Below are 22,738 nucleotides of genomic sequence, written 5' to 3'. Positions count from 1 at the left end.
TGGGCTCCCCACCACAAACCAGCGCGGTGAGGGGGAGCAGCAAATAGTTCTTCTATCATTTTAGGATGTTTACAGACTGACGCGTGCTGAGGAAACGTCCACACGTAAGCAAGTCATTTTTTTTTAAACCTCTTATCTAAGCACGTGCACTGGTAGTCACACAAATCCATAACTGGGTTCATTCATTCAAAGCACATTTCCTGAGTAGCTACGACACAACTGGACAAATGCTTATGGAGCCTCTGCGTGTCCCAGACACGGCGCTCAATGCTAAGGATCCAGCACAGCAAAGAGGTGAGCTCGTCTTAAGGGACTCCCTATGTAGTGGGGGAGATGGGCAGTTAACACAGAGGAAGAGGGGGGCGCTTCTCCAAACTAAAACCAGGCATAAAAGGACTAACAGCTTAATGCGGCATACAGACTGGATCCTTATTCGAACAAACCAACTCTAAAGGTCATTTCTGACACAATCAAGGTGGACAGGTGACGTCTAAGAAGCACTGTTAATACGTACAGGAGTGAAATGTGGTTATGCAAGAGAATGTCCTTTTTAAAAGAGTTGTGTACTGGATTATATAGAAGCAAAATGACATGACATTAGACATTTGCTTTAAAATATTTCAGGAATAAATATTCCTTTCAGAGGGAAAGGGAGAAAAAGAGAGAGAGGAAGCCAGCCAGGCATAATCTCAATAACTGTGGAAGCTGGGCAATGAGTACATGGGGCTGATGAAGCTATTATGATTTTGTGTATGTGAAAATGTTTGTAATATTTTTGATGAGAGGACTGCAATACATTCTGGTAGATACCCTCATGGACATAGCTCAAATAAAGGCTAACAAAATACAGAGCAAAGAGCACAGAGGATTTGCAAAACCAGAAAATAAATCTGCCAAGTTTATGAGTGTTTTAAATGCCATTTCATAGTGAGGTGAGAAGACATGTTCATAAAAAATTACAATATAGGGTGAGAAAGGGTAAGTACCGTAGCCCCACTCATCTCCAGGAGATACATCCCAAGACCCCCAGTAGATGCCTGAAACCTTGGATAGCACCAAACCCTATATATGCTGTGTTTTTTCCTATACATACAAGAGCGATTAAATTTTCTTTACAAACGAGGTACATAAAGAGATTACAACATTAATGATAAAATAGAACAATTATAACAATATACTATAATAAAAACGATGTGAATGTCGTCTCCGTCTCTCTCAAAATACTGTAATATTTTCAGACCATGGCTGACTGTAATCGAAACCTCAAAAGGTGAAACCGCGGATAAGGGAGATGACTGTGCAGCAGAGGAGCTATACCTGCCAAGCCTCCAGAGTTCAGAGACAGCCACAGGCTTTTCCTGCTTCCCATAGCATTTAATTCTCCACACTCAAACCTCACTCATACATGCTGTGTGATGCAGGCAAGTTGTAACCTTTTTTGTTGTTGTCATTACTAGAGACAGCAGTCTTGCTATGTTGCCCAAGGTGGTCTTGAACTCCTGGCCTCGTGGAATCCTCCCACCTCGGCCTCCAAAGTGCTGGTTTTACAGGCATGAGCCACCACACCCAGCCAAGTTGTAACCTTTCTGGGTCTCAACTTCCACATCTGTAAAACGCAGTTAACCCCACTTACTTCTTCAGAGGTGAAATGAAACAATAGAATGATGTAAAGAATGAAACATCTCAGCATGATGAACAGTATTCTCTTCTCTGACTGTTTAAAGAATAGAGACTGTTAGCCCTCAGAGGGCGTCTAGGATTAGCAATGTTCCACCGAGTTATTCTTTTACCCATACCACGTCCCGTCCTGCCAGAGCCAAGGCTTCCACCAACAAGAAAAGACCTCTACATTTCAGCAGTGGGAAGCAAAGGGAGCAGGCTCATGGCTGGGAGGCAAACCCAGGTGTGTGTGTAGACATGGGTGGAGAGAATAGAAACATACCCCAATTATAGGCAGAGAAGGAATCTGGGATCATATGGCTGCTCCTTGCAGCCTGGGAATGGGCCTCCAATGGCCACAGCCACAACCAGGCATAGTTCTTAAAAGCTGACTTATACTAAACTATAATTGATTAGTATCAGTTTTCATGATTTTCATGACATCATGAAAATAAGTCATGAAAATCATGACTTATCGTGATTTTCTTTTGAAAGAGGGGATGAGCAGAAAGCCAGAGCCCTAGGCCTGAAGGAAGAGGGGGGTGGAGATAAAAGTGATGTCATGTTTTTATAGAGGTATGTTCAAACTGGATTTCAACTACCCCACAACTATAACACTACACCCCAACACCAGTGCCCCCCCAAAAGCCCCACAAAACTAGAATCAGTCCTAAGGTAAAGGTTACTTCAGCTAACACAGTCCTCCTAGACTATACCAGAAGCCAGTTTCTCAGAGGTGAGGCCAGGTCAATGGCAGAAGCAGGCTTGCTTCCAAAATAGCACCCAATCCCTCCCCATAGCAATCTGGCCAACACTATCCACTACTCTCGACTAGGGGGAGGATAAGGGGTTTGCAGGTTGAACAACTTGGCTAACCTGGGTCACTTCAACTGTTTTTCCCCTGAAATCCTGGTAGAGAGCATCTTTCTGAGGCTGGGAGGCTCTAGTCAGCACGCTGTGGGGCCATAGTCCTGCACACAGCACACCACTTCCCACAGCCATGAAACAAGAGCACTAGACTTACAATGACAGGGCCAGGACCGGGCTCAGACACTTGTTGTGTGACCTTGGGCACCTACCATACCTGAGCCTCTTTCCCCATCTCTAAAATGGGGAGGGCAAAACCCTTAGCGTTTTTGGAGAATAACCATGAAATTGGCTGCAAAAGTGCCACAAGACAAGACCTGTTGCCCAGTAAGCACTTAATAAATCCGCCTTCTCTCTGCATGAAGAAAAGTGAGTTCTTATTGTATTAAAGTCTCCATGGCATCGCGCAGGGCTGCCCTGGAGACTGGAGGCCCACTTGTTAGGTAGACTGCCACTGGAGACGGGGAGCAGGGCAGAGTAGATGCAGGGGTCAGGGAACCTGGCACAAACATTGGAGGGCCAATTCGCCTCTGGCTTTTCTCCCGTGGGATCTGCCCACAAGGGGCCTGGCTAGTGACTTTATTCTTCACCAAAATCATTGTAGATTGTAGTTAACAGGCGACAATGACAGCAAGAGAGCCGACACACTGCTGTAGGCCTGGCAGGGCCCTACAGGCTTCCAGATAAAAGTTCTTTCCGCCTCAAAAACCCAGGCCTCAGAATAAACAATGTGGAAGGAGACATACGTTTACTCTGGTTTCCACATCCCCTCATCCCCATCCAGTAAAGGATGTTCCCAGCTCTGCCAGTGAGGATGGCGGTGAATAAAAATTAACCCCACCTGCCCCGTCTGGTCCAGCAGCGGATTAGACGCTGTGGGCAAGATTCCACCTCTCCCCGGGACCAGCCAGGCACCCACCGGGCGGGCCCCGCGGACACCCCGCGGGGGTGCTCCTGTGCCTGGAGCGAGCGCGGGCTACTGGGGATGCAGGGGACGCGATGCAGAGCGGACAGTGCTGCGGCCCTGGGACCACTGCCACGACCCCATCCCGACTCGGCTCCAGACCGCAGCCTGCCAGGCCACTGACATTTGGCCCAAGTTAACTTCCTGTTACTAAAGAGGGAGGGGACAAGGGAGGGGGAAAAGGGCGCCCAGTGAAGAGCTGGAACGGGGCGTGCAAGGCTCGGAGCCCCAATCCTGGGAAGTTTGGGGATGGTCTTCTGCCCATTGACAGGCGGCACTGCAGGCGCGTCACTCCCACCCCGTTGTGGCGCTTGGGATTTTCTAGGCTTGGAACTGCAGGGTTTGGGTGTTGCGGGGCGGAGTAAGAGGTAGTTCGGCGTGCTGGTGGGAGGCTTTTATTGCGTTCTAATTGGTTCAGAGGCCGGCCAGGGCCGCCCCGGGCTTCCCGGCAGCGCCACCTGCTCGCTGTGCGCCCCGCCGGGTGGGTTTGAGGCGGGGAATGCTGCGGCCGCACCTGACCCTCCCGGGCGTCGGACAAGCCGCAGAGTCCAGCCGGGGCTGGCACGGTCCCCACCCGCGCCTGCCCGCCCCCCCCCACCCGGAGGCCAGCGCCGCCCCCGCCTTACCGAAAGTCGCACGGGCTGCCCGGCTCCGGGTCAGCGCCTGCCTCCGCCCTGGCCGCGGGCGCAGCGATCGGGCCCCGCGGGCCACTGGCGGAGCTGGGAGCAAGCGAGGCGGCCCAGCGCAGGCTTAGCCAGCCGAGCGCCTGCGGTTCTGCGCCGCGCGGTGGACCGGGCTGGGGAACGCCCCCGACAGCGGCGCGGCCAATGACAGGACAGCACGGAGCGCGCCCCGCCCCCGTGGGGCCGGCTGTCACCGCCGCTGCCGCCGGCGCACGTGGGCTGTAGCCCGGCCCAGAACGCAGGGAGTGGCCGGGCGCTCCCACCCTGACCAGCGCAGGTCGGAGACCAGGGGAGGGCTGCTGGGAGCGGGACGTGGTAGCGCTGCGAGATGAAACCCCCGGTGTTGGTATGCGGGTATCAAGGGAGCGGCGAGGGCCTGGGCCTCATGCTCCTTGGTCTACGAAGCTGGAAAGCAAGCCACCGCATCCCCTTTTGGACATGGGGGAGCGGCATGGCACTTCTAGTACCGACTGTGTACGTCCTGTGGACCTTCCTCTTTGCTTGGCTCCTTGACCACCCTGAGCTTCCGCAAACTTCCTTGCTAACTAATAGGATCTTCCCCTTACCTGGCCGTGCTTAGGCTAAAGCTAGTGGGAAGGGGGCGGTGGTGCAGACTACCTGTGTTACCTTGGTCAGATCACCTAAACACCCTCTACCTTTGGCTGTCAGATCCCTATCTTAATCTCTGCTCTGCCCACCTTCCCGGGTTACCCTTACCTCCCACAGCTCCAGAGAGCAACATTCACAGACAACACAGTGTGAATGGAGTGGGGCCTAGTGAGCACTCGGAAGCACTCTGTAGACTACAAATACTGTAAAACACCTTGTGTTTAAAAGGGTCTTGTAGCAGTTATCATGAAATGGGGATCTCCATGGGCAGGAGCCATGTCTGACTCACCTCTGGAACCCAGGGCACAGGGCTTGACCCAGCGTAAGCATCAATAGGTGTTCTTTGAACTGAGCTACCTAGGCAGAGGAAAACAGGCAGACTTGAGCACTGAGAAACAGTATCGTGGCTCCAGGCTGCTGGAATTTCCCCAGCACAAGACCACCTCCAGGAGACACCACGTTCCCTTGCCAGACAAGTGCAAACAGAAAGTTTGCCTCCCCAAACCTGCAGCTTATTTTTTTTTTCTCTCTACTCTACTTCTTGAAGAGATCAAGACCATCCTGGCTAACACTGTGAAACCCCGTCTCTACTAAAAAATACAAAAAACTAGCCGGGCAAGGTGGCAGGCGCCTGTAGTCCCAGCTACTCGGGAGGCTGAGGCAGGAGAAAGGCATGGTGGCTCATGCCTTTAATCCCAGCACTTTGGAAAGCTGAGGTGGGTGGATCACCTGAGGTCAGGAGTTCAAGACCAGCATGGCCAACATGGTGAAACTCTGTCTCTACCAAAAATACAAAAATTAGCTGGGCATGGTGGCACACACCTGTAATTCCAGTTACTTGTGAGGCTGAGGCCAGAGAATTCTTGAACCCAGGAGGTGGAGGTTACAGTGAACCGAGATCACACCACTGCACTCCAACCTGGGTGACAGAGCAAGACTCCATCTCAAAAAAACAAAAGAGTGAGAAGAGAAAAGAAGGAGGAAGGAAGGAAGAAAGGGAGGGAGGGAGGAAAAGAGGGAGAGAGGGAGCGGAGGAGGGAGGGAGGGAGGAAGGGAAGAAAAAAGAAGGAAGAAAGGAAGAGAAAGAAAAGAAAAAGAGGCCGGGTGCAGTGGCTCATGCCTGTAATCCCAACACTTTGGGAGGCCAAAGCAGGCAGATCACCTGAGGCTAGGAGTTTGAGACCAGCCTGGCCAACATAGTGAAACCCCATCTCTACTAAAAATACAGAACTTAGCTGGGCACTGTGGTGTGCACCTGTAATCCCAGCTACTCAGGAGGCTGAGGCAGGAGAATCGCTTGAATCCAGGAGGTGGGAGTTGCAGTGAGCCGAGATCACACCACTGCACTCCAGCCTGGGCAACAAGAGTGAAACTCCATCTCAAAAAAAAAAAAAAAGGCCGGGTGCGGTGGCTCAAGCCTGTAATCCCAGCACTTTGGGAGGCCGAGACGGGCGGATCACGAGGTCAGGAGATCAAGACCATCCTGGCTAACACTGTGAAACCCCGTCTCTACTAAAAAATACAAAAAACTAGCCGGGCAAGGTGGCAGGCGCCTGTAGTCCCAGCTACTCGGGAGGCTGAGGCAGGAGAATGGCGTAAACCCGGGAGGCGGAGCTTGCAGTGAGCTGAGATCCAGCCACTGCACTCCAGCCCGGGCGACAGAGCGAGACTCTGTCTCAAAAAAAAAAAAAAAAAAAAAAAGAAAAGAAAAGAAAAGGAAAGAAATGGAGGCCCAGAGACAGAAGGACACTTCTGATGGTCACAGAGTGAATGAATATGTGTGTTCCAGGCATGCAATGTCCCTTTCTCACTCTTAGCATGACAGACAAACTAACTCAATCTCCTTATGCAACAGGCTCAATAGTCTATATTTAATAGCCACCTCTTCCCCAGGCCACTTTTCCAGGATGCTGCTTGTGGAGGTTGTCTGGGAGATGCAGATGGCCACTTAGCATGAGAGGGAGGAAGGGAAGGAAGGCCCAGATTCATCCCTAAATATAGTTTCATCTCAGATGGAAGCAATGGCCTCCACAGCACTATGCATGCCTCCCCCTGAAAGAACCCAGCTGGTACTCGAGGGCACCATCGGTTATCCACCTGATGGTGTTCAGAGGACTGTGGGGTGGCAGTTCTGGCTTCTTTTGATTTCCAGCCTAGCAATATGCTTGAAGAAAGGTCAGAGTTGAACTAAGTGGATTCCTGATGAGAGATTTTCTGTAATGAAGCCAGGGTGCCTCTCAAGACGTTTGAATGGCAGAGAAGACAGTTGCACCAGGCTCTGGATCTCTTCCTAAATGCCATAGATCCAGAGAAGGGCAAAACAATGAGTGTGGTTCTCACTGGCTTCCTCCCCAAGCTGCTATCAAAGGGCTTTGGTCTTTCAGAAGGAAGAGGAAGACTGGTATCTAGACAGAGTCCAGTGACCTTGTTAAATGATGAGAAAGGGCTGATTGGCCCCAGGAACCTTGGGAGCTGTCTGCGGAGGACTTTCTAAGCCAGGAAGTGGAAACATTTGTATCTCCCGCAGACAGACTCAGCAGTGTGTGAGAAGCAATATCCCTGGGGCCTTGTTCTAGCTCTTTATCATCTTCATAGACCTCAGAACAAACTGCTTGTTCATGGATAAAACATCTAAAAGTTTTCAAGGTCACTAAAAACTCATCAAGCCTACCACACCTTAAGTGGCTTTTCCAGAGGTGGTTTAGAGAAAAATGGCACCTGTCTGGGACCTGCTGAAGTCAGTAATGCCCTCGGAGGCACCCCATCATGTTGGGGAATGTGTGCACGTTGCCAGCAATGGTGAGAAAGTCAGTTCTGGAGAGCAGAGAGCTGTGGCTGCAGGCAGGAGGTGACATCCCAGCCAGATATAGCAACCAGAGCAAACAGAGACAGAGTGGATGTGCAGAAAAGAGGGGAAGAAACATAGGGTCATGTCAGTAGTCTAGCCTTAGCCCCAGATAGACTGGGGATTCACAGACAATTGTGAAATCCAGGGGCATAATATAATTCTGACCTCTAGAGATCAAACGATGCCACAAAGCCCAGAGCACCCTCATGGCAGGCTGGGCCATACCTGCAGCCTGGGCAGATTCCTGTCCACATAAACCCAAAGCCCATTCCAGAACTGCTATAACTGATGGAGCTTGGGAGACAGCTTTCAACTTGTACTTCCAAACCCTCTCCAGAACAGCTGGCTAGAGGCAAGGACAGGAATATTCTTCTCTGTTCTAGTCCAAGGAGGGAACTCAGTCATCTGTCTATCCACCCATCATGTGTCCACCCCAGAAATATGTACAGTGCAGTTAGGCTGGAGGTATCATAGCCAAGTCATTAATAGCACAGACTCTGAAGTCAAGATGACTGGGTTTGAATCCCAGGTCTGCCACTTATTAACTGTGTGACCTTGAGCAAGTGACTTAACCTCCCTGCACAGCAGGCAGTAGGGGAATAGTAATGGGGAGATGCATGCTAGAACAGTGCCAGGCACATAGTAAATGATATGTAAGGGTTTGAGTAAATAAACTTGGTGATGATACCACTAAGGGTATAGAGAACTAGAGTCTATAGGAGGCATCAATTCTGTAAGCAAATTCTGGTCAGGGACTTGCCTAGTCCCCAGCCTCAGACTTGTGTGTTTGTTATAAAGGCAGGCACTATTTTCATTCACTCCTTAGAGATGAGAAAATGGGATCTTGGAGAAGTGAAACCACTGGCCCAGAGTGTCCTAGGGGCTAGCATCCCGCAAAATGAATCGAACTGGTGGACTTCCAAGCCAGTGCTCTTTACACTTCCCAATACTGCCTCCCCAGATCTGTCTGGGGTACTGGGGGACAGCGAGGAGGCTGAGGGGAGTGGGAAGACTTCACAGAGATGGCATTCCTTCCACTGAGCCGTGAGAGATGAGTGGCAGGCAGATGGGAAGGAGTGTGGTGAGTGCTCAGGACAGGCAGCAACTGAAACACAGAATCAGAGATGAGGGGCAGAGCGAGGAACTGCAAGAGATTCCTTCATTCATTCATTGAGCAGATGCTGATTGAGTGCCTGCCGTGTTCTATGCACTATTTTTGGTGGAGGGGATGCAGCAGGGAATAAAACATGAAAGTAATCCAAGATGAAGCTAGAGAGGTGGCAAGAACCACACAGGGGACTGTGGAAGCTAGTTGTTGTATGCGGAGGAGGGAATTAATTGGCCAGCTTCTCCATTCCTGCTTGTTTTGGTAACATCCCTGCCCTCCTGGCTACAGAAATGGACACAGTTCCCAGGCCTGGTCAACCATCAAGCCCCAGTGGTGATCAGTCCAACAGCCAAGCACCTGGTCCAAGCAGAATTCTTTAAGACCAATGTGTAGATACAATGTGAGAGAGGCCCTCTTTCCATGAAAGTTAGGGCTACCAACAATTGTGTGCCATGTGCAATGGAGGAAACCTGACCACAAGAAGAGAATGAGAGAAAGAGACTCCTCTAACTGAAGACTGCAAGGGTGAAAGCTCCAGCCACCTTTCTCTGCGGTTGTCTCAGCTCTGCCCTCCTCTCTGTTGGCTTCTTTCCAGACTGGTTTTCCTCATGGTAGCAAGTGCCATTGCTCTCATGGCTGAACGCTTCCTTATCCACAAGGATATTTCTGGCCCAGCATTCCAAGCATGGTCCTGAGCTTCATCGGATTGAAGTGGGTCACATGCCCAGTTGAACTGGTGCCATAGCCAGAGGAATGGAATGTGCTGATTGTCCATGTGAGTCAAGGTCCCCTCCTAGAGTTGGGGTGGGCTCAGCTTCCCCGAGACATCTGGGGTGCATGGAAGAGGGGGAACATCTGAGTGAACTCTGAGAGCAGTTAGGAAGGGAGGAAGGACACATGGATGTATGTCAGGTAGATCTAGCACAGGCAGTTGGTTTGCATATATGCCACTGACTTTCTAATGCAAACATCTCGGACTCTGCCTGAGGGTTCTCCCCGAGCCTCAGCAGCAAGCTCAGCGAATGCACTGGGCAAACCAGAAATACAGGTGATTTAACGCCACAGGGAGCAACCTTCAACACAGTGTGGGCAAGGGTTTGTGGATGTATACCCCCAATTTCTCACCCCTCAATGTGAGAAATCTTAAAGGTGAGTTCTCTATCTCTACCTCTGTCTCAGAGAGCCCCAGCAGGACTGGGCCCCACGTGTCACAGCAGTAACCTGTATTGGCTTCCTCCCTGTCACTTCTCCATCACACTTCCCCGGTCCTTTACTGGTGCTTCCTGTGGTTACTTCCCAATAAACTGCTGACATTTAGACTCTTATCCCAGGGTCAGCTTTTGCAGGAACCCACGTGAAGACAGGAGCAACTTATCTGTGCCCCTGACTTTAAAACTCTTCAGGAGGCTGCTCTGTGTGGTATGCAACATTGTAACCTCAGTGCACACTGCTTAAACAGCACCAGTGGGCGCCACTGCATCCAGCTAATTTTTGTATTTTTAGTAGAGACAGGGTTTCACCATGTTGGCCAGGCTGGTCTCAAACTCCCGACCTCAGGTGATCCAGCCGCCTCAGCCTCCCAAAGGGTTGGGAGGTGTCAGGAAATGTTTGTTGAAAGAATGAAAGGAAACTATTTAAAACAAACAAAAAATAGACTAGACAAGTGCTTGTACCACCCAGCCACTATTTCTCTAATGAGCCTGAGCCCTAGTTATAGACCTGGGCCCATATGAAATTTCAGAGGAATTTATACTTTTTACCTCTGGGAAAGTTACTTCATCCTGACCTCCTCCCCTATTATCCCCTCCCCACCCCTACTTTCACACATCAGCCCTCAGAGTAAGCTTCTAAGTGCAGTACATTTTGTAGTGGATTAATACTTTTAAATGAAAATTAAGTTCCTACCTAACTACTTTTCTCTTAAAAGCTTTCTCCTAGGAACAACTCAGATGCCAAGAGACAACTTAGGGCAGCCCTGGCTCTGATTGGTTCAGAGGGGTGTTCTCCTCCTTTTCAGGTGAGCGAGGTCCACAGGGGCATTCCAAGCATTACTGTGATGGAGCCAAGTCCCCAGATAGAAAAGCCCAAACCAGCTTCACTGGTCAAACTCCCATGAAAAGAGTTCAGCCTCCAACAGCCTGGATTCCAACCTATGTGCTCCCTAATGGTGCGACTTGGAGCAAGCCAGTAGATGGAGATAATAACGCTGTCTTTGGAAGATCAGAGCACAGATCAAATAAGATGGCATATGTAAAGGCTCTCAATTAATGTTACTTGCCTTCCCTCCTATTTATAAGTGTGGTGGCTTTGTATTATAGCAACTTGCTAAGCTAGACCTGTTTCCCAGAATTTCCTTTCCTGGATGGTTCTGAATTAGGACTGGCCATAAGGGATATTTGCATGAAATTAGGAAGGATTTTTTTTCTGTTTTTTTGTTTGTTTGTTTGTTTGTTTTTGAGACTCCATCTCACTCTGGTGCCCAGGCTGGAGTGCAGTAGCACAATCTCAGCTCACTGCAACCTCTGCCTCCCAGGTTCAAGCGATACTCCTGCCTCAGCCTTCTGAGTAGCTGGGATTACAGGCATGCGCCACTGCACCCAGTTAATTTTTGTATTTTTAGTAGAGACAGGGTTTCACCGTGTTGGCCAGGCTGGTCTCAAACTCCCAACCTCAGGTGATCCACCCGCCTCAGCCTCCCAAAGGGCTGGAATTACAGGCATGAGCCACTGCGCCCAGCCATAGGAAGCAATCTTTGTGCCAGGTCAGCACAGGTCACCAGGCAACACTGCCGCTCACGTGTTGCTGGCATGGGGCAGTTGCCAGGCTTCCAGCTCCTGCAGTTCACGCAGATTCTCCTCCTTCAACTTTGCTGAATCTAGGGCCAGGTGCAGGTTCACTTATTTGGTGAAAGGTGCCACCTTCTTCTAAGGGTCACCACATTGTCCAAGTCAGAAGTGATGAGAAATAGACATGAATTCCACCTTCTCAAGGGATCCATTTGTCCAAGTTTCAGCTGGCTCTTGATTTGCCCCTCTTCATATCAGGTTTTCTTCTCACCTGATGACCCTGTGGATCTACAGCAATTCAAGTCCACAAGTAAACACTGAGGCAACAGCTTTCTGCAATCTCTTTGTCAGCTCCCACAATTATGTGAACTCTAATTCCTATAGTAATTCCCTCTTCTACATACTAATGATCTTGCTTCCCTGATCAAACCTTAACTGATACAATAGGTAAATAGAAACTGCCATTTTTCAAGAGCCTACAGTGGGCCCATATATTACCTTATGTATCTTCACAACATCCATATAGCAGGCTGAGATTTTTAACCCCATTCTATACTTGGGGAAACCAAAGACCAGGGTGGTTAAGTCATAGGAACAGGCAGAACCAGGATTCAAACCCTGGTCTGTCCATCTCCTGAGCCTCAGCTCTTGTCACTTCGTCACTCTGAAACATATCACAAGTACATATCTCATTAGCAGTAAAACTGCTGCAAATGTGATACACACTTATTAGAAATAGGAAAAACTTTTAGATATATCCAAAGACATTACCAAAGGAGTGGCAAAAAAAAAAAAAAAAAAAAAAAAGGAGGCCATCTCCCCCACAAAAGATAGTAAAACACTGATGAAAGGAAATGAATTGTAGACTTGCTGGTCATCAGGTAAGTGGCAGATTGGGCAAACTGGTTTCGGCAATATCTCAAGTGCAGGGGTCTGATCCTTCTGTGTAAGGCAAGGCTGAAAAGAAATTTGACTTCTGGCAGAAATGCAATAGTTGTTTCTCTCCAGTTTACCACTCAGCATTCTTCCCGCTGGCCAACAATCTCTGACAGTCCAACTGGGAGAAAATCAAAGAAGCCATTGAGTGAAGGCTGTGCTGGGTCTGTGCCCGAGAGTCACAGGATCCCAGAACAAAGTGGGAAGGCACGAGCCACAGCGGCCTTCTAAGAATGCCTGAGCGGCCAGCCCTCGAGGTTTTCTGTTTCCCTAAGGACCAAGGGAAGCATCTTAGAACAAGGCTATAGCTGCTCTGTTGACAGCAAAGAGCAAAGCAAATTTATGTTGCATGGCTCACTCTGGGCAGAAGAGGGGGAATGGGAACTGGAAGAGGGGCAGAGGAAGGACCAGGAAAGAGATGGCATGAAACATCACCCTATGGATCCAACCTGTCTGTCCATTCCTCCCCTATCCCTCCTGAGCTCGGCTTCAGGCTTAGTGCTCCCCTTGTAAAAGGCCCTCCCTGTTCCTTTCCACCCAGTGAGAAGACTGTGGTCACCACCTTGGAAAGTCTTCCTTATTGCCCCAGTTCATGCTCCTTCCACATTCTGCAAACAGACTCACCCATGTCCCCGTGAAGTTTCACATCCTCGCTAGTGGTAGCTTACATGCCTATGACACCTCCTTCAGAGAAGCGCCCTACCTCTAACATCTTTTCCTCCTTGTATTAAACATAGGCTTTGTCTTTTTTATAATCAAAGCTGTGCCCAATTAAAAAGGTCAATCAAAAGGAATAATGTAAAAATAAAAAAAGACATTCTCATTATCCAGGGATTGGGGCCATTACACCTTGGAGAATATGGATCAATTCACATTATCAACATATGCACTTATGAAATCTTGTAGTTGTAGAGGCCAGATGAGAGGGCTAAGGGTTTGGGTGTTGTAGTTAAACCAGCTTGGGGTGAAATCTCAAATCTAGCTGTATGACCTTGGATAAATGAGTCTCTGATCCTCAGCTTCCTCTTTCATCGAATAGGGGTAGTGAAGTTGTTATAAAGTTGTCATAAAGTTGGCCAGGTGCAGTGGCCCACACCTGGAATTTCAGCACTTAGGGAGGCTAAGGTGGGCAGATTATTTGAGGCCAGGAGTTCAAGACCAGCCTGGCCAACGTGGTGAAATCGTCTCTACTAAAAACACAAAAATTAGCCAGGTGTGGTGGCACACACCTGTAATTCCAGCTACTCGGGAGGCTGAGGCAAGAGAATCTCTTGAACCTGGGAGGCAGAGGTTGCAGTGAGCTGAGATTATGCCACTGAACTCCAGCCTGGGTAACAGAGCAAGACCCTGTCTCAAAATACAATAAAATAAAATTCAAATAAAATTCAAAGTAAATTCAGAGTGTTGTACAACCACCACTATCTGGTTCCAGAACATTTTTCTTTCTTATATGGGAGCTGCTTCACACATAATTTCAGAACATTTTTATCACCCCAAAAGGAAACCCACGCCCATTAAAGTCACTCTACTCCCCCTTCCTCATAGTCCCCAGCAACTGCTAATCTGCTTTCTGTCTCTATGGAAAAATCACTATCTTTTATCTTCAGACTTTCTCTCTCCTTTAGTTTTTCCTGCAGCATTAATTGTAGTCAAACTTCTCTCATCAAACCAAACTAAAAAAAAGGAAACAAATCACAAAAAGAATGAAAAAAGATTTGACACATCTACTTGAGCCACTGCCCTGTCTCTTACCATCAAACTTCTTTAAGAGTGATCCATCCATACTTTTTCTCTCTGTGTCCTCCAGTTTCACTCACCCTAAACCCTGTAAGTTGGCTCTTGTTAGGATGACAGAGCCCTCCTAGTGGTCAAATCCCTGTTAGAGAGCCAAATATACTTTTGACTTTTAACTTCCTTAATTTCTTTGTGTCACAGGACATAGCTGACCACCCCTCCTTGAAACTCTCTCTTCCTTTTCTCTCTCTTTTTTTTTTAAGAGACAAGGTCTCACTCTGTCACCCAGGCTGGTGTGCAGTGGTGCAATCTCTGCAACCTCTGCCTCCCCAGCTCAGGAGATCCTCCTACCTCAGCCTCCCAGGCAGCTGGGACTACAGGCATGCACCACCACACCTATCTATTTTTTTTTTATTATTATTTGTAGAAATGTGGTTTTGCCATGTTGCCCAGGCTGGTCTCGAACTTCAGAGCTCAAGTGATCCTCCTGCCTTGTCATTCCCAAGTGTTGGGATTACAGGAGTGAGCCACTGTGCCCAGCCATCTTCCTTTGTTTCCCAAACACCACTGCTCCACCTCAATTTTCCATGCCATAAGAGCTTGTCTTCCTGCTCTTCTCCCTCAATGTCTCTCCCTGGGTGACCACATTCCTCACCCCTGTCTCAGCTATCATATGGGCACTAGAATTCCAGCTGTCTCCCAAATTCCAGATTCATGTTCATCTGCCCTTGGATGTTGCTTCCTGGATGCCTTCAACACATCTCAAAGTCAACATGTCCAAAGTGAATTGTTCAAAACCCTCTTAATGATCTACATTCCAAATCTCACTGATGGTATCACCACCCACCCCATTTCCTGAACTAGAATTCTCAGTGCTTCTTCTGTGGTTCTGTGGTTTCTCTCCTTGCCTAAATCTTCTTTTCCAATTGGTTAACAAATCCTTTAAATTATAGTTCAGACACATCCCTTGAATCTTCTCCCTCCTATTCATCCCTATTGTTGCTGTCTTAGTTTAGGTTCCCAATATCTCTTCTGAACAACTACAATTACATTTTTAAAAAAGACTGAGTTGCATTCTATCACCTAGGCTGGAGTGCAGTGGTGCGATCATAGCTCAATGCAGCTTCGAACTCCTGAGTTCAAGTGATCCTCACACCTCAACCTCCTGAGTTGCTAGGACTACAGGCATGAACCATCACATCCAGCTAATTTCTCTCTCTCTTTTTTAGTACATAGGGTCTCAAACTCCTGGGCTCAAGTCACACTCAGATTGCTCCTTCCTACTGTGCTATCCCTAGCCTTTTCAAGCAAACCTCCATTTTAGCATTTGTCACAGTACGATCACTTACCTGTCTCCTATCCTCTCACCTTGGCCTGCAAAGCACTGGGATTACAGGTGTGAGCCACTGTACGCAGCCTATACACCTTTTTAAAAAATTCATGACCAGGTGCAATGGCTCATACCTGTAATCCTAGCACTTTGGGGCTTAGGCAGGAGGATGGCTTCAGCCCAGGAGTTCAAGATCAGCCTGGCCAACATAGCAAAACGCCATCTCTATTAAAAATACAAAAAAAAAAAATTAGCTGGGCGTGGTGGTGCATGCCTGTAGTCCCAGCTACTCTGCAGGCTGAGGCACAAGAATCACTTGAACCTGCGAGGCAGAAGTTACAGTGAGCTGAGATCTTGCCACTGCACACTAGCCTGGGTGACAGAATGAGACTGTGTCTAAAAAAAAAAAAAAAGAGTTACATATGTTTTTTCCATAACTGACAGAGTGGCTTTTAAAATATGAAAGTCATCTTGTCATTCTCCTATTTAAATGCCTCTACTCCTACAAAATACAGCAACTCTCCTCTGTATAGCCCTGACTACCTCTTCACCCTCATCTCCCTGCAGGATCTGTTACAAATCCTCCATTCTCTACCACAGGCTTCTAGGTGAGGCTGCCTCCAATTTCTGGCCCCAGAGGTGGGACACATGACTAGATTAAACCACCAGCAGTCTCCACCTCTGTGGCCCCAGTCATTGGCTCAAGCCCAAACCAGAGCCAATGAAATGCAATGCTGGGTTTTTGAGATATAAGAATCTCAGACCTCTTCTTCGCACAGGATGTGAAGGAAGCAGGAACAGAGATTGGAACTGCTGCATCTTGTAACCAAGGGGAGACTTAGAATGCAGCCATCACTGGGAAAAAAGGAAAACTTTATCCTGGTGACAACTTTTGAGACCCGGATCAAACCCTTTCCGGAACTATATAGCCTTTGGCCATCTTTTAAAAATTTAATGTAAGCCAATACACAGCTCCCCTGCTTTATGGTAGATACATCGGTGCATGGTAGATGCACCTGACAGTGGTAACTTAAGCCTACCCTGAGAATGACCCTGTGAAACAGACGCATCTGAATGTGTGTTTAGAGTTCTGAGCTAAGGAATCCCAGAGTGGCCAACCCAGAGATTCATTCCTTTTCTATGACAAACATCTGAGCCCCCCAGCCCGGCTACAATTCCTTACACGGGATCCAGGCCCATTTGAGGGGTTAAATGAAGTTTGTCAAGTGGAGGTTGTTAAGGGGAGGGTGTTAAGTGAAAATGCTATGTAAACGGCATGGTTTTGCTGAGGCTGGTGCCATCTCTCTGGGAGTCGATAGGGGTTTGACACAACACCTCCTTACCCACTTCATTTTCTATTCTTAAGACAGTTTGAGCTGGGCTTTGTGTTGTTACAAACCAAACTCCCTACTCATTACCCTTGAAGCCAGTGTTTCCCAAATTTTGCTGAACATTAGAATCACCTGGAGAGCTTTTAAATCCCTCCGCCATGTCAATTAAGTCATAATACCTTGGGGTGGAAGACAGGAATTTACCGTTTTGAAAGATCTCAGGTGATTCCAATGCATGGTGAAATTCGGGAACCACCACTATGAGCAAAGGGAGCTGCTTCCTCTGGGCTTCCCTGGCCCCCTGCCCACCGATTTACCAGAGCTCTTCTTACACTATATTGCAGGCCTGCCTCCCCTTTTGGACTCCGAGCATCTCAATGGCAGACTCATGTCTCTCTCTTGTCTTGCACATGGTAGACCTCCAATAAGTGTTAAACAATGAAGAAATGAATGAATCAATAAATGAGACAGGTCCATGCAACGTTCTTGTGTATTTTTTCATTCAAGTACCTTGTAATGGGCATAAGGCATAAGGTGGGGAAAAAGGTCTAAGAGCATACCTTTGCCCAAATCCTGGTGATCCAGGGCAAATACTCTGCTGTTCAGTGCCTCTTTGTCCTCGTCCATAAAATGTAAATAATAGCACTTACATCACAGTGATGTTGTCAGACTTCCATAAGGCAATACATGTAAAATTCTTAGAATGTTGTTTGCTATGTAGCAAGCAATGAGATGGTAGAGACTGAGTTTAGCTGGCTCCTTGCAGAATCGCTTATGACTGGAAAGGGACACAGTGTGGGAAGAAGCAGAATAAAGAGTTGTTTGCAGTATTTTCATTTTTAGGCTGCAAGCCTTGAGCATGTTTAGAAGCTAAAAGGAAGAGCCTGGTGAAGGGGGGAAACAGGTGTGGAGAGAAGCAGATTCAATACCCAAAGCACTTCTCTATAAAGAACACAACTTTATAACAAGATTCGTTGTCATGGAGCTTTACCTGCAGAGTGTTTGTTATTCAAAGCTTATGTGCTTATAAGTTTGTCAACAGAATGATTAGAGGCCTCTTTACTATTTTAGATAGTAAGTTTCCAGCCAAGGATGTCCTTGAACACTCCTCCACCCATCCCTGCTCTGTCTCCTTATCTGTAGTAGATGGGGAGATGGGTCTGGAGCAGAGGGGATAGGATGAACCAAGGACCAGAGGGGTGTGGAAGCCTCAAGACAACAGGAATCACAGAGAAGACAGATGCACAATATTCACACCTGTGTGTGCTCTGGGAGTTGCTTTGCTTCTCGCGCAGTTTTGTAAGTTAGGTGAATTTTATTAAGGTGGCTGTGAGTTTACTGCACTGGGGTGGAGAACAAATTACTGCTTGGTGGCAGAACAAAAGACTTGTGAAGTTCTGCTGGACTTGCCCTGCCCACAATGCCGACAGCACACAACCAGGTGCTTTCAGAGCCCCTGAATAGAGCCTGTTATTTGGACCCAGGCCAGGTGAAGGGCTTACTGTTTCGTATTATTCATCACAGAGCATTTCGATCTATTTTAAAGGAACTCTTCCTGCCTGAGGAGAGAGGAAAGCACTTCTCTATAAAGAACACAACTTTATAACAAGATTCGTTGTCATGGAGCTTTACCTGCAGAGTGTTTGTTATTCAAAGCTTATGTGCTTATAAGTTTGTCAACAGAATGGTTAGAGGCCTCTTTACTATTTTAGATAGTAAGTTTCCAGCCAAGGATGTCCTTGAACACTCCTCCACCCATCCCTGCTCTGTCTCCTTATCTGTAAAAGAAGGGCATGGGCCTGCCTGCTTCCTTCCTCCCTCCCTTCCATCAACATGTATTTGTTTGAGCTCCTATCATAAGCAGGGAACAATGTAGGTGCTCTGGAGAGACAAAATAAAAAATAAATAAATAAAAACCTGATTCAGCGCTTGTCCCTCCCTCAGAGAATTTGCAGTTTTGCAGGGAAATTATAACCAAAGTCACTCCATTGTAGCTGAGTTTTTTTCCTTTTTTTTTTTTTTTTTTTTTTAAGTTTCGCTCTTTTGCCCAGGCTAGAGTATAGTGGCATGATCTCAGCTCACTGCAACCTCCACCTACTGAGTTCAAGCGATTCTCCTGCCTCACCCTCCCGAGTAGCTGGGACTACAGGTGTCCACCACCATGCCTGGCTAATTTTTTTTCTTTTTTTTAAAGTAGAGACTGGTTTCACCATGTTGGCCAGGCTGGTCCTGAACTCCAACCTTGTGATCCGTCCGCCTCGGCCTCCCAAAATGCTGTGATCACAGGTGTGAGCCACCGCGCCCAGCTGTAGCTGAGTTTTTCATCACTTCTCATTTAAATCCACTTTCAGTGGATTCCTAGTCCATCACTCTGACTTCACTCATTTTTCTGCCCACTACCTGCCAGAAGGATCTTTCTGAATCACTTGTCCCGTGTGAATGCTGCCCTCCAGCCCACAACATGACAGACAGTTCCTTTGTTTTCTTTACTCACGTGCCGCTTTCCTCATCCTTCAAGCCCAATGCCATGCTTTCTCAGTACTCACACTCTCAGCAGAATGGATTGCTCCTTCCTCCTGCGCTGTCCCTAGCCTTTGCAAGCACATCCCCGTTTGAGCATTTGTCACAGTATGATCATTTACCTGCCTCCTAGACTGGGGAGGACTGGACCTTCATTAGTCTTGGTACCTCAGTGCATGACCCTTAGTGAGTGATGAATTAATGATTGTGAAGTCATTGAGTGTCATATGTGAGAAATAGACAAAAACACCCCTCCTTTTCCCCTCCCAAGCCATAATCAGGCTATTGGGGGAATCCTGCAGACCAGGGACATGGGGGATTTTTTTTCCTTAATATTTCATTTTCTTTTCTTTCTTTTTTTTTGGTGATGAGGTCTCACTATGTTGCCCAGGCTAATCTTGAACTCCTGAACTCAAGTGATTCCCCCCACCTCAGCCTTGGAAAATGTTAGGATTACAGGCGTGAGCCACCATGCCTGGCCATGCTAATATTTCAAACAAAAGGAAACAAAGTATGACATCGCAAACGCTCATGCGCCACCATCCAGCTTTCATGAATCTTCTTCATTTGCCATATCTGCTTCAAATATTTTCTTCCTTTAAAGACATAAACATAGTTAATGCATACTCTGTGTCCCACAGGAATCCATTCCCTTTCTCTGGAATTTGGTGTTCATCATTCTAATGCATGTTTTTATGTACTTACTACAAAGGCATATGTTTCTAAACAATGTTTTATACTTTTAAAAATGTTTTTAAACACCTTACCTTCATGAAGACTCCTGTGCGTGACATTACAATTTGTTTTTCCTGTCAATGTTATCCAGATACAGGTGAGCTTCTTTCTGTTCCCTATCTTCTGCTCCGTTGTCTGTTTGTCTATTTGTGAGATGATTCTTTAACATCAGTGCCTTTATAATGTATTTTAATAGCTGGCAAGCTAAGTCTCTCCTCCTTGTTCAAAGACATTTAAGCTATTCTCTGACCTCTCTCTTCCATATGAATTTTAGAATTAGCTTGTAAAGGTTTGTGAAATTCCTTATTGAAGTAGGCATTTCATTCAATGCATGTATTACTTTGAGAGGAATCCCCATCTTTATGGTACCGAGTCTTCCCCTCCATGCACCTGGTAAGGCTCTCCAGCTATCGAGACCTTTTGTGTGGGATGTGGCAGTGCACCCCAGGGCATCATTCCCAAGGCATCCCTAGCAGCAGAACAAAGAGCCTCTGAGAGACTTCTCACTGCGTGTGAGCAGAGACTAGCCAGCACTCCCCTTCTCCCCATCTCCCCAGCTACTGTGGAGCCTAGCCACAGGTACCAACTGCCAAGGTGAGACCAACCCAGAGATGGCAAATAAGCTGAACGCACGACTTCTGTCGCCTCCAAATTCCACTTGCGGCAGATACTGCTAATCCACCCTAGTGCTCTCTTCCTCCAGACCCAAAGGCCTCAGCCTCCTTTCTCACATGGCACTTCAGGCAGTCCCCTAAATGAGTCAGGCACACCAAGTGAAACCTCTGTGAACCCAGCCTAAATCTCACCAAGCAGACAGGCATTTTCTGGGACCCTATGACAACCCATTACTGGTGGCTCTGAGGGGACTTCATGGGCCTGCATGGGGCTCTGAGCCCACCCTGTTCCACAGGCACACGTGCAGGCCCATCAGACGCATACTCCCCTCACCATTTTAAAGATTGCTCCCCCAGGGAGAAACAACTGATTTCAGGCAAACCAATGAGCTGAAAAGACTGAATGGGGCAATATTTTATTGGGGGAACTGGAGTTGACTTTTCCTTCCAGCCACTAGGCTACTGTGTGTTTTTCAATGTGCAGAAGGCCTTCACAGCTGGTGCCTGAATGCCTGGTGGTAGATGCTATTTATGTCTCCTTCCACCTCTTTTGGAAACAAATAATTACCATGTATTACAACAAAGATCACAACAGAGGTCTGTTTAGGGATCTCTGCCTTGCTCTCTTCTGTACCTTTTGTCCCAGCACCCAGTAGACACTTACCACATCCTGATACAGATTAGAGCTCAGCAATGTTTGATGAGTGTCATGTGTCAAGCCTTAGGTTAAAGGATACTTTGTCCTACTTTGCACCACAGTGGTGGGTAAAATCTCCATTTTGCGGGTGAGAAACAAAGGCTCAGGGAGCTAAAGTGACTCCTCCAATCAGGGCTATGTAGCTAGTCAATGACAGGATTGTGAACCAAGATCTACCCACCTGTGACGGTGGAATCTAAGTTCAGTGCCACCTGCTCATTGCTGCCTGCTCTGGAAGGGAGAAGAGAAGGGAGGAAGGGAAGGAAAGGAAGAGGAGACACAGGGGCAGGGAGAGACCATGGAAAGAAGAGAGGGAAAGGAGGAAGTTGAGAAAGAGGGGAAGGGAGAGAAGAGGGCATGAGGGAAGCTGGTGGTGGTGAAGGCTCCATACCTGCCCTCCTCTTCCCTCTCCCAGAGTCTGTGTCCTGGGGGAGGTCCTACGAGTTTGGAAGCCCATTCCAGACTGATCTTGTATTTCCCTTGCAGTAAGAAGAGGAGGAAGAGGAGGAAGGTTAGGAATCCTCTCTAAAGAGGACATGGTTCTTGGAGGCCTGATTTGTATTGGGAAGAATCCTGAAACTAATCACTGAGGGAGCACTACCCTTTATGATGGGGACAGAAAAACCACAGCAACCCTATGGCCTCTAGTTTTGGAGATGAACTCAGCTAAAGACCAAAGGAAGCACCAGAAAGATGAACTGAAGAGTTTAATTTGGTTAAACAAATAAAAATGAAAACCTCTCTAGAATATAGAAACTGTCTCTAGAAGGCTGGGTGTCGTGGCTCATGCCTATGATCCCAGCATTTTGGGAGGTTGAGGCAGGTGGATGACCTGAGCTCAGGAGTTTGAGACCAGCCTGGGCAATATGGCAAAACCTCGTCTCTGCCAAAAATACAAAAAATTAGCCAGGTGTGGTGGTATGCACCTGTTGTCCCAGCTACTCGAGAAGCTGAAGGGGAAGAATTGCTTGAGCCTGGGAGGCAGAGGTTGTAGTGAGCCAAGATTGCACCACTGCACTCCAACCTGGGTGAAAAAAAGAAAAAAAGAAACTATCGCTAGGGGTGGAGCTCTGGGGAATGTTTTCTCTGTTCAAATGTTCTACCAAGCAGATGTATTACAGAGGATGTGATTCCCTTTATTTTGCTTGATTTGCTGGACATTGTTCAAAGGTCATCCCCACGTGTCAGTGGACAGATAGGAAGGAGAGTGTGTGCACTGAGGGCGTGGCTGTGGGCCCTGCAGGGAAGGCACTGCAGGGAGGGGCTGGCACTTCTGTGGGCTCAGATGCTCAGGTGAGTTGCCCATTACCTAAGGTG

The 22,738-nt window shown here is 47.8% G+C and overlaps 1 protein-coding gene across 17 annotated transcripts in view; it reads right to left on the bottom strand.

The window, feature by feature from the left end:
* The window catches only part of LOC104668570 (F-actin-monooxygenase MICAL2), a 245,519-nt gene extending 241,256 nt beyond the window's left edge, over positions 1-4,263 (bottom strand). For 9 of the 17 annotated variants that reach the window (XM_030917642.1, XM_030917648.1, XM_030917651.1 and 6 more), the window contains exon 1: positions 4,117-4,254. The gene's annotated coding sequence lies outside the window, so the exon portion shown is untranslated. Of the gene's footprint in view, positions 1-4,116 lie in introns of all 17 variants that reach the window. The other 8 variants (XM_030917640.1, XM_030917656.1, XM_030917641.1 and 5 more) reach the window with 1 other exon arrangement.
* Positions 4,264-22,738: the final 18,475 nt, after the last annotated feature.

Source organism: Rhinopithecus roxellana, chromosome 15 (genome assembly GCF_007565055.1).
Source record: "Rhinopithecus roxellana isolate Shanxi Qingling chromosome 15, ASM756505v1, whole genome shotgun sequence".
Lineage (NCBI taxonomy): Eukaryota > Metazoa > Chordata > Mammalia > Primates > Cercopithecidae > Rhinopithecus > Rhinopithecus roxellana.
Note: the sequence above shows the minus strand (reverse complement) of the source record. Positions and strands in the feature narration are given on the sequence as shown.